Source organism: Lathamus discolor, chromosome 6 (assembly GCF_037157495.1).
Source record: "Lathamus discolor isolate bLatDis1 chromosome 6, bLatDis1.hap1, whole genome shotgun sequence".
Taxonomy (NCBI): Eukaryota; Metazoa; Chordata; class Aves; order Psittaciformes; family Psittacidae; genus Lathamus; species Lathamus discolor.
This window is the reverse complement of record NC_088889.1, coordinates 55,928,060-55,941,193: the sequence shown is the minus strand read 5'-3', so window position 1 is coordinate 55,941,193 and position 13,134 is coordinate 55,928,060.

The window sequence follows — 13,134 nt, the reverse complement described above, 5'->3', positions numbered from 1 at the left end:
CAGGTCAAATTAAATGCTTATCTCTGTCTCAGATCTCAGTAAGAGCAGGTGCCAGGAAAGGGCACAAGAGCCAGACAATCATATGCAACTCTCCAGCTTCTTCATTAACTCTAGTATCTACATCTGGTGCTTGCCTTCAGAAGCTGCGAGCTAAGAAACCTCTTGAACGACGTGTTGTTTCCATGTGTAACCCCTAACGGATCTAGAACCCATATAACTTCTATCATCCAAAATAGCCACTAGCAAAGTGTCCCTAATACTCATCTTACCTGAATCACCTCCTTCTGTTTGTTTTGAACTGAGCTCCTATTTCATTGATTCACTCAGTTCTTGCAGTGAAATAGAATGGTCATCTAGTTAAAAAACTTCCTGCAGGGTCAGCATCGATTTTAGACCAGGTGGCCCAGGCCTTTGCCCAGATGAGGATCTAAAAACCTCCAAGGATGGAAATTCCAGTCTCTCTTAGCAATTCATTCCCATGTTCTTGTGGTAAAAATACTTTCATTACATCAAGTTAGAAGCTCTCCATTTCAATTTATCACCCTTGTATGACCAAGTCTTGAGTTGATGTATCATGATGCCTGCAGCATTACACGTTATCACATACACATGTTAATTTCAGATAAATGCATTATTGAAAAAGCATGTTTTATTACAGTAATTTGCAGAACTCCTTTCTAAAATTAAGACCAAGATGAAAACTTACTTCAAATTCATTGAAGTTCACCAGCTGACTTGTGTTGGGCTCATCCAGGGGTAGGTCTGTGATATAAGCCCTGGTGGAAGACTGCCTACAGGCATCAATCATTAGTAAGATTACCGGATTCTTCTGGATTTGGTTTTGGTGTTGTCCGTCCCCTCCCCCCATACAGCTAGTGCTCAAGCTCTGGTTCCAGTCCTCCCTGGCTGACCTCAGATACTTCTATTTTCTACTACATAGCATTCATTGCTTTCTAGAGGCACTGGAAAAAGCTATTTGTTGTTAAATTAGGAGTTTCAAGTCACAATATCAGGAATTCAGCTAAAGGAAGTGAAATATGCTATTCAACATGATTAAAGGTCTAATAAAACAAGAAGATTTGAGGCTCCCTTTGTTGATAACTGGGTAGTTCAAGGAGACATGCTGAGGTCTCCAAATACAGCAAGTGTGAACCCACATTTGGCAGCTTTATATGAATGCATTACTAGTGTTACTTGCTCTGTCTGCATTCCCTGGGAGCACTGTTTTGGATGACTTCATTAAGTTTCTTCTGCCTTGGGAGAACAGTGATATATTTTAAAGTACACCGAAATCTGTATCTACACTTTGCTATTTCCAGAATAAAATCAAACAACTAATATGAACATCCTTTCTACCTCATCTCTTTTTTTTCTCTGAAGCCTTTACAACACAGCTTCACCCTGTCAGTGCCAATATCCAGTCCTTCTCATTTCTTTTTTTTTCCTTTTTACCACACAAATCACCACCCCCTGTCCCATTCAGATCCATGTGTTTCCCTGTACTTTTTCAACCTTTCATATGCTATAAGTTTACAACAAAACACAGAATAGGGATCTGGAAATTAGATGCTATATAAGAATCTCCAAAAAAAAACCCCACAACCCTGGTATATCATTTCCATCAGTCACAATTAGATCCCGTATTCAGGAGGTTACAGAATCACAGCTGGATTTCAGGCTGCTGTGTACTCTAATGATCTAATTCCTATTTTTCAGAGAATTGAATATAATTGAATTTGATGGTATTCAAGGTCAAAAGCTGCTGCTGTTTCAGGAAACTGTGAGACATAAACCATAGAGAAGCATACATATGCTAGTTATGACTTTTTCATCATGGCATGTGCTTTTTTTAAAGGACAAGCACAAGCTATAATAGGTGCAAGGCCAGACAGAGGCAGAGCCTTTGAGAAGCAATGAATCTGAATTATTAAATCCCAGTTAAGAAAGCTCATAATCCATAACACAAAATATGTAATATGCCTTTTAGCCTGATTTACCAACTCTGCTCAGAACAGCTGAGAGTTAAAATATCAAAAGGTTTCACAGTGAGACAGTTCATTTGCAATACAATTTCAAAGCAATTTACCCAATTCTTTTTCTGATTACACTCAAAATATAGGTTGTGCAACTGAATTGTTCTTCAAGATTGTTCAGTGAGATTCCCATCTAGCAGTAGCAAGGGCTTAAGAGACCAGAAATCAAGATAGAAGAATATGTTAATCAAGCAATAAGGGAGATAGGAAAGACATCTTGGAGATATTAGGCAAATCCACATTCCAGAAAAATTTCTGATGCCATTTCTCCAAAACTGCAATATTTTTTCAGATTAAAAATTTTGGGGGGGGGGAACTTCACAAAGGAATAACTATGGTGTATTTGTTCAAATTAGGGAAAACAGCTTTCACTGTTGAACTTTCAAACAGCATGGGAAAAAGTCATCTCAAGAGGATGGTATTAATGATTCCACAAGTAACACAATAAGAATAATAGATTCCTTTGTCCCTGGGTAACTCAAGGAGACATGCTGAGGTCCCAAATTGCTGTAAGTGTGAACCCTCAAAAATGGTAGACTTCAGCCACTTAGGACATATCTGGGTAGCTTCTCTTTGAAATGAATTATAAAGAACAAAAGACAATATATGTAGTTGATTACCTAATGTCAGTATTTCAGTGCAGAATAAAAATATTAGTGACATCAAGAGAACACTTCACTAACCTGAAAAAAACAAAAAATGGTCATGCAAAGCTAGAGACAGTGTCATGCTGTAGGCTGATCCAATATACAGAAAGACTTTTTTTTCCAGTCTGAGGTCCAAAAATTGTTTACAAAAAGAAGAGGGCAAATTAAAAATACTCAAGTCAAAACTAAATATTACCTTACTTAGTAGGGAAAGCAAACAATGTAACAAAAAGATGATTATTGTATTCTTTCAAAATGAAAATATAGTTCATAATGGGTTTTAATACATACCCCTCAATTTATTCCATGTTTATCCATTTCAGGATGAGTAGATATCAGCTTGATTTATGCCAAGATAAAGTTGAAGACAGATACTACATAAAATTTTTCCTAAATGTAAGTAGCATTAAAACAGGAAGTAAGTAGAAATGCCATGGTATTCCCTTCATCACCAATTTCTAAAGGCTAGTCCACACAAAACTTCTGTTAGAGAGATTCTAAGTATGCTTATTTTATGTCAGATCAGGAGCTATGAAGAGATGATCTCACAAGATCCCTTTTCGCCTAGGTTTCTTTGAAAATAAAAACTGATTCAAAATGTTAAGGTTTTCAGAAATAGGTGGGCATCAAAAATTGTCATCACCGGCTATCTACTAAATAGCACCAGTATCAAGTGGCTATCTAGCTTACAGAAAGAATACTTGGCATACATTTTAATTAAAAGTTCTCTATTATTTACAAGAGGAAAGACAGCAACTTGCAGAATGGTACTACTGATGACGTGACTAAATGCAGAGCACATGCTCATTTCTGATCTGGAATGTTTTCAATTGAACCCCACAACCCACAGAAGTCAGGAGACCTAGACGCAAGCAAAGGTAAGACTCACGAGATAGGTGCACAAGTTAGGCAAACCATATCATCAAGATATCACCTACTTCCAGCATAAATACTTTCCAGGGCAGGATGAATAAATAAATATTGCTTGCAATGCCAAATAAATCTTGAATAGAACAGGAAAGGTATTGTCACCAGTAGATTGTGTTCTCTTTTTATAAGCATTGACATTAAATGAAACATCTTTTCCATTTTGTGCACAGGGCAATTTATGCCACTGGTAAAGTAAGTGATGGGAAATTTTAGCCAAAATAAGATTTTTTGACCCTGGTTTGTTTGCAATAGATTGAGATGTTTCCCTAAATTTCCATGGGAATGTGTCAAGCAATAGAATTCTATGACTACCAGAAGATAAATATAGTTCATAAAGTAAGAAGGATTAAATAATAGTAAATCTATTTTGAGGGAATTCCAAATACAGAAAAAGGTATTATTCATTATGCTAGCCACTGGAAATAATATGAACAAGTTCAAACTGTATCCACAGTTCCTCTGAGGAAGATATGGAGCATGTCAGATATTGTACAAGAATAGTTTTGAGGCTCACTGTAACTCTATGCAGTATGATCTGACTGATGACTGCACACATGGATCAGCCAAGACTGTAACACTGTTGAGCAAGACAGATGGGAAAATGACACTGAGAAGGCAACTCTCGTGCTGTGTAACAAATCCAGACTCCTTCCAGAACCTGCTGAACTCTCCCAGGAGTAAGGAAAATGGTAATTATCTTTAGTTAAAAGGTTTTCTTTTCCAAATCACTGTCAGTATTTAAAAGTATTTTCATGCTGAAAGTATCTTTTGTAGAATCCAGAAGATAGCTTCAAAACTGTTTTATTTTTCCTACAGATCTCCTTCATTTTTTAAGATATCCTGCTGATTTTACCTTTCAGATGCTAATATCTGAATATATCCAATTACCTTTCTCACCTGAATATCCTATTGCCCAAAAGATTTATATCTTGGGAATCACGTCAAGCTTGTTCCCTGAAATGCACAAAGATGCATGCAAAAGCAAAAATAAATGAATATGTTTCCTAATGACTATGTCAATTTACAATTTTCTGTCACACCAGCTTTTATGATTGCTATATTTAACAAAATCCTGTCACTGCTTCTCTTCATTTTCTGTCATTTGCATTTTACCAAGTCCCAATAATTTACATACCTAACACCTAGAATCCTTGTACTAAGGTATATTTTGTAATCAATAAATAACAAATAATCATAATTTTGTCACAACACAATGCCTTAGCATTCTAAACACAAGTGGCAATAGTTAAATATCTGTACAGTGTTCAAGATATTTGTAGAAGGGAGAAACACAGAAGAATAATTCCATGCCAAGTCCCTTACAGGATCATTTCCAGAAATTTAACTAAGATTTTTATAATGAACAATTAGGAGGTTTTTCCTTACTTTTTGGCAAAGAACACTGTAGGCCTGGCAGCACTGAGAACCCCTCAGTTCTTCAACATTTATGTACATGTGACTATCAACATTTGGTTTGTTTTAAAGCAGACATGTGGTGTTCCTTGTTTATGAACACAAATAGAGTCACTGTCATCCCATGGCCATGGGCATCTGAATATGAAGAGGAGAACCTTCTTAAAGAAACAAGGCAAATGGAAAGATGAACATCTCTGACCTGTAACACCAAAAGCTTTGACATTTTAAATCAAATTGTTGGATTCTCTGAGGTTTCCTCAATGATTATGCACTCTACTAACATAAGATACCTCACTTCTGTATTCCCATCAAAGCTTTTTTCCACAGCTTTGAGTCCCCTATTCTGTATAATAGACCATGACTGTCATTATCCTTTTCCAGTGGTTACCATATTTGTCTTTATTTTTTTTTTTTTCCTCCAACTGCATACCTCACTCAGGGCAAGCAGAATGTCACATATTCCCAGTAATCTTCATTACATTTGAAAGAATTCACTATCTAGGCTCCTCCTGATTTTTTTCCTTGTTTGCTTTGCAAGAAGCCAAACTTCACCCCAGAATCCCTTTAATAACTATACCCACACAAAATTCCAGACAAGATTCAATTTTAGCATTTTCTGACATGTCTTTCCAGAGGCATTATTTTCCAAGCAGGCTTATAACTCACCAAGGTCTCAGCCCTCTTCTTAAATAATCTCTTGCCAGTCGGAACAATCACTTCCCACCGTGGTCTCCAAGACCATCTTTCAAAGACCTCATTGCAGGAGAACCTAAGATATTGGTTATCTGTTTGTCTCCAGAAGGAGGTAACTGAGGGTTAACCAGGCTTTTTGATTTTTCTGGTAATATTAAGTGTACATACCTTATGGCAGGTTTTCCAGTATCCTACTTCTTTCCGGTTTCTTCCTGCTTTCTATTACAACCCTAGCAAGTATGCCCTCTTGCCAATCCTCCACTCTGATTTTGCCTTTTCATATGCTGGACTCAGGTCCTTCCCCGGTTTTCCAGTATCCTGCTACATATCTGTATCCCGTCCACTCCTGGCTTTGATGGTTTGCAACAGCAATCAGTCTGTTTCTAAAGGCAATGTGATAAAGCATCCGTCTGTGAGCATGACAGAGCCAGTAGCTATAGTAACAGAAAGGCATACGTTAAACAAAATCGGAAACAAAAAAAACCTGAGAGGTATCGCTCATCTTTTCCCCATCCCCAAACATTGCAAGGTTCCATAAATACCCGCCTGCATATCTTCACCTGATTGTATCTTCCCCCTAGCCCAAAACAGGGTGAGATAGAAATAAAACTTTATTTTGCCTGATTTAAGGAGGAAAATAAATAAATAATCACACAGCAAAACTGCAACCCAGCTCATTGTTGCACAAACTGGAGAGCAATTTCTACTAATCCAAAATAACACAGGTAACTTTCAAAACATAGAGCCCTCTGCAAACTCTTGAGAAGAACTCTTAACTCTGGACTGAGTTAAGGTATTGAAGAAAAGATGCCTTTCCTAACCTTCATATATTCTTCATTCCTCTAGAGCCTGTGTAGGTGGACTTCCACAGAGAAGACCAAAATAGGCTCAGTGCCTCAGCTTACTTTGCCACTAAAAAGGTCAGCAGGTTACAAAACATAGTTCAGTAATTTAATGCTGATATATGTGTCACATCTTTTCATTCCTGCTTTTTAAAATACACATGTTGAAACTGATAAGCAATATGGACCCAATTTGTACAAAAAAGATGTTGAGTGAACTTAATCATTTTATAGACATTTTTAAAAATGAAACCTTCATTTATTGCTGTAGTACCTTTCAAAAAATGATTCTTTCTTATTTGAGACTTCCTTTTGTAGGGCTATTCCATCTATCTTTTAAATATATACAAATTTGTTACTATTCATAACAGAACCCACCTGACATAGACTTCCTTTTAATCAGTGAAGCAAGTAACCACACAATGAAAGAGAATTATGTATTTCAGCAAGTTATGTCCTGATATTAATCAAACTGCAATATGGTTATACCTGATTCAGTTTTATACGTTGTCATCTCTCCATTGTTACTGATTAATGGTTTGAACTCTCTAAGGTTGATATAAAACATTGTTATAAATATCTTCTATTATTTAGATACCTAATACATGTGACCTCTACAAATTATGAATTATATCCCACTTCTTAATTACAGACTCCTCTGAAATCTAATTTAAATAGTAGCTAAGCAGATTAAATACAAAGAAAGAACAAAAGCAAGGCAATTGGCAAAATGATAAATTGGTAGGTTTTTCTCAGCACTGTATAGTCTTTCCACAGACTTTGTGAAGTCTGTTTTCATCTTTCTCAATAACTTATTTAGATCACTGTTATCTGGATTTACAAATTGATTCATTCAGTTCCAATGTCAATCATAACATGAAAACTTAATAAAAAAACCTACTAATTGTTCTTCAGAGGCTTAACAGTGATTACTCCCATATCATCTCAGGCTTTCACACATTCTGTTTTTCAGACATAACAACTGTATGATTCTTTTGGGCACTGCATACTTCTCAAATCACTATTTCATTCACTGAGATGCTGATGGCTGCCTTAACAACGTATCACATAGGGGTTACACTTGATAAAATGGGAACTGTATTTTGTCAACAACAATTATGTGGGTGTTTTGCTCATTTCCTGCTATAGCTGTCCCATGGCAACAGTATAAAAGCAGTACTCATCTTTCAAGTACATAAATGACTCTTTAGATGACATGTTTCTGGCTCAGGTTTGACAAAGCCATGGTGAAAACAAAGACTTTTTTGAGAAACTATCACAACTACTTCCATCAGATGCAAATCTGTAGGGAATGTGCTAATTCCTGAGTGGAGGGTGCAGCTTTGCTGTACTAGTAGCAGTGGTAGCCTGAGGCTTTTCCAGTGGTTGATAACAAGCTAGATTTTTCACTTCACTACACTTCTCTACACTTGCTGGTGGATTTCCCAAGAAATGCCTCAACCAAAGGTCATTACTCCAATTAACCCTGTTTTGGGGCTGTTGCTGCTAAAGCAAATCAGATTAAATCACATTAAAAGTCCACTTTTTATCAGCATTACATCCTCTGGAGTAATATTGATGGTATTGATGATGATATGGTCATGTAAAATCTGGAAAATAATTAGTTTGGTAGATGGGAAAAGAGCTTTAAAATTTTCAGTTGTAGCTGAGTTGAGAATATTTACTTTTTGAAGCTTATTTTTTGCTTGTGATCAAGATGAACAGGTATTGTACATACAGTTCATAAAGCAGCTACAAGTTGAGTTAGGATATTGCAGGCTTTCACCCTGGGCTCTGTGAACATGTAAGTTACAATGTAGAAAGACCCGATAGCAGGATCAAGTGCACCTAGAACTCTGGCCGTTCAAATATTAGCTTCATGCAGATAAGTAGCAAAAATTATACTGTTTTTTACTTAGTATGAGCACGCCAACTAAACTTGTTTCGTTTAAGATGATGCTAATGTAACAAGAGACATCTGTATATTAACAAAGTGGGTCAGATTCTGGATGGGTTTTTAGAAAAAAACATATGATAACCCACCATATGTCCCTGGAAGCATCCTTTCTTCTTGTTTCAGGATTCTAGAGAGATTTTAAGAACAACATGTAGCACTAGCCAAGTGTGAGATATGTAGTTACATGTAAGATACATGTACTTAAGATATGTCTATAATAGAATTCAGTGCACAACCATTTTGCACTAGGGGAAAGAAGCACAACTCAAAGTAAGGTGACATACAATGACAAGCTGTATATTGATATCTTGAGAAAGCCCAGCGTGCTGGAATATCGAGAGTGAATCTTGTGCTAGCCACATATGAGTTGCCTTTTGTATTGTCACATGGATATAAAGGAAACTGAGTGTTTGCTATCAGCATCTGATTAACCACTGAATTCTAACCATAGTTTTGGAACAAAGAACAATTTTATTTGATGCCAGCCATTGTCTGTAGCCATGCAACAGCACAGTTTCTGTTAGAGGAGGATGAATTTTAATTCTGATAAGACGTGGGGATGAAATGTTAACTTAAGCCAAATGAATATTCATATAGGAAAGTGAAAATAGGTGTCAAGGACTTGCTGCGCTTAAGTCCTTTGTTACATGAAAACTGCGCACCATTTGACAAAACAACACAGTTTCTAATGATTACTTTCCCCATATAATTTATTCATCTATTCCACAGCAGTGTTTCGAGGCTTAATGAGTATTTGTAAAGCTCTGGCTGAAATGCACTCCTCAAATACAAAATATTATATCATTTACAATGAATGAAGTAGTGTAGGTTACTGGTTCAAAAAAGCCCCTAAAGCTCATCAACATGTGCATTTGAAGGGTGTACTACTTCACCAGGTAGGAAAGCCCTCTGTTAATGTCCTGTCCAAATTGAAGGGCTAAGTGTGCTTCCTGCCACTGAACCCACTTTAAAGTGCAGACAGAAAGGAAAAGTCATGTAACTTTGTCTCTTCTCTTGTTGTCACCCCATTTCACCCTTATTTTCCCCGTATGGGACAATCCTACACCACATCTCAGAGAACTTCTCAGAGAATAAACAACTTTAAGTAGCAATAGTGCTCCCTTTGGAAATAGCTCTTCTTCGTTTCTAAAAAAATAATATACCCTGTGAGTTCAGGCACTTTTATCACCATCACTAACATCAAGAAGAGAGCACTGGAACACCGGGAGAGTTGAGCTCTTTCAGCCCATCTCTACCACCTTGGGACGCTACTGAAGTCAGCTGTTGTTCCTTACATGACCATATTTCTCCTTGGAAGATCAGCTTTCTGAAATACAGGTTTTTGAAATGGACTTCTACCAGCAGAAGTGACAAACAAGCTGATCTCATGTTTCTATGTGCTGTCTGCTTGACAATGTGATTCTCTTGCCCATTGTTGCAGTACCATTGCATCTGTTAAAAATGCTATATGCCTTTTTAAGTGGTTAAATTTCTATTTGAAAAAAATGAGATTCCCCAAAGTGCTCATTTTCTTAAACTCTTTTTTTTCTTCATTATTTGCACGCTATGACAGTTGTGTTATCTCTAATGATAAAAACCAATATAACACTAGCCATGGTGAAGTATAGATCCATTAATTCTAAAGTGGCTGCTGCTTTTCTCACACATGGTTTATGCTGCATCTTGGGACACAAGAGAAGGCACAGTTTCTTTTGTATGCCAATATGCCAACAAAATCTAAAGCTGTCAGTGGTTCATGGCAGCCTCATGGACAGATGATACAAATTATTATTACATTCCTTTTATTAAATAGCCAGCTTTGAAGTTAAATGTCATTTTTCCTCACCAGCCAGGCATTGTAAATAGTTTGGCTAAAATGTAATCTAATACCCAGAAGTCAGCCTGCATTCTGTTGGGAAGGAAAAGTAAGAAATAGCAAAAATATTGCCCAGGAGAAACATGGCTGGAATTCAAGATTATACAGTTTCCTTAGCAGTACTATATATGCAGATAATATTTATAGAAACTAGCATCTATCAGAAGGAGGCATTATGTTAATTGGAATGTGTTGTAGCCTAAGATTACAGTTTATTAATTCCTGTTTGCAAGAAGGTCATGTCTAATGATTTCCTCTTGAAGTTACTGGTTTTTGCAATTGGACCATTAAAGATTTGGATTCTTGTTCTACTTGTGAAGTTATTCGGATCCTTGCAAACACAAGTGCCAATTCCCTGATCTTTCAGTGTTCTTTTTTTTTAAATAATTGCCCCAGTGGGATTCTCTTTTTCTGGAGAGAAAACAGCTGCACATACAACATCAGGAACTGTAATTAATTTTTCATTAGTCCAGAATAAAAGCCATGCATCCAGATAACCAGTATACTTCAGAATTCCAAATACCCATGCTAAATTACTGCAACAGCCCAATACTGTTCTCAATTGCATTATTGCTGCTTTACCACAGCTGTGACAAATATACAATTCCTTATGAAAACTTCATATTGAATCATACTGTAAATGCATATAAAAGCATGCATGACATTTCACAGAAAATTGTGTATTCAAAGTATTCTACGTGAATAAGATGTGAATTAAATAATAACTAACACCTTTCCCTTTAATTCCTTGAGGGGTGGGAACCTCCTGATCACTGTTGAGAAAGTGTATTAAAATCTCATCTTCTCAAATATTTTGGAAGCACGCAGAAACTCTGTGGAGAAAATCTGACTGTTAGACATGGATACACAGAGACACAAAGACCTGTAACCAATTTATCTGTTTAAAGAAAAGGCAGTGGTTTGTCATGAATCTGTTCAGAATGTCTGTGTCTAATAATACTGGTAGCAGTAGCACACAGCACATTCCAGCTTTCTAAGTAATATTAATAAGTCTCAAACCCTTCTAAGTAATATTAATTAATCACATTGCTGACCTGAGTTCACAGGGATCGAACCAAAGGGAGTTAACCAACTAAACACAAGTAGTCAGTGCTGGGGATAAAAAAAATAAGCTCAAGTTTCCCTGAAGTTCTTTTCATCCTGACTTAAAACAAGTCTATGTGTCCTTTATCTCATCTGCTATACAGCCAGCAGAATTAGTCTGTCCAAATTTACTGTTACGACAACCAAAGTTACATCCAGCCCTGGAGATGCTGAAGTACATGCTTAACTGTACATAGATTCAACCTTTGAGGTCAATGAGGCTGTTCGCCCAGACAGCACAAGGTAGATTTAGATTAGACATTAGGAAGAAGTTCTTTATTGTGAGGGTGGTGAGACACTGGCACAGGTTGCCCAGGGACACTGTGGCTGCCCCATTCCTGGCAGTGTTCAAGGCCAGGTTGGACAAGGCTTTGAGCAACCTGGTCTAGTGGAAGGTGTCCCTGCCTGTGGCAGGTTGTTGGGACTGGGTGAGCTTTAAAGTCACTTCCAACCCAAACCATTCAAAGATTCTATGCATAGAGATGCCTATAGCATCAGGGTCTTGAGTCTCAATTGTCTCCCAACACATAAAAGGACTCTATGACTTATTTCTATTTTCCTAAAAGAAAATAGGTACTATGAATCTTCCAAAACATTTGACAATGGCAGGCAGAGCTATGAAGTGTATGGGGGAGAAATTTTGGAACTTCACACCTTTTTTGCACACCATAAAGATTACTCAGATCCCTCTGTGTATTTTGGGCACCCCTAGAACCTATCATGGTTGAAAACAGCTTGTGGTACCAGCATGTGCTGTGGTTCTGTGGCCAGGGTTCATTCTTGGGGATACTTTAAAGAGGCAGCCTCCTCAAATTCAGACACAAGCTTAGCCGTTCCTAGTAATCAGTGCAATAAATGTTAGCACAGCAAGCACAGGTCTCACAGGGGTGACTTGTGAGTACATAGTGAACAACGAGGAAAATGCTTTCAGACAGTTAAGGGGAGCAAAACAAAAAATGCAGGTCCTCCCTAACACAAGAGGGGCTCAGGCAGATTTTCACCATTGTTTGAATTTTGCTAGTTTTACATGTCCTGAATTTGTTCTGCCATTTGAAAATCCTCTTGTTTTGACATTTGCCTAAGCAGGAGTGTCATTCCTATCACCTGCTTTTGAGCTCCTGCAGGAAAGTCTCTCAGTGAAAGTAGCTGTAATCTAAAGAGGCAGCAAATCAATGTCAGAAAACTGTTGATCAACTTCCTGCTTTCCCATTCCCTGAAGCAATGAGCTCTGAAAGGCTTCTCTCTGAAAGGCTTCTTCAAGGAACAAGAAAAATCAGATGCATACTAAAGGTCACAGTCAGTGTTTTCTAGAAAATTGTAAGCTTAAGCATCTGCTAAGGCTTTGTTCACATAAAGAGATATCAGTGTAACTAAATTTGTTTAGCAACTTATTTGGTGAAGTGCTGTCCTCCTGTGGGGGCATGTCAGATTATTTAAGACAGTCTAAAAAAAACAGATGTTTTGTTTTTATACAAGGAGCAAAGGCACACGACTGAGGGGGGTCTGGTTACCGCAGCAATGCCATCTACAGCTGAGGCAAGCTAAGGGCATGGTTAGAGCTTGTTATCAGTCACAGTGGGTCAGTGTGCCCATGCCAGCAGCATAGCAATGAGGAAAAGATTTGGGGAGCTGAACA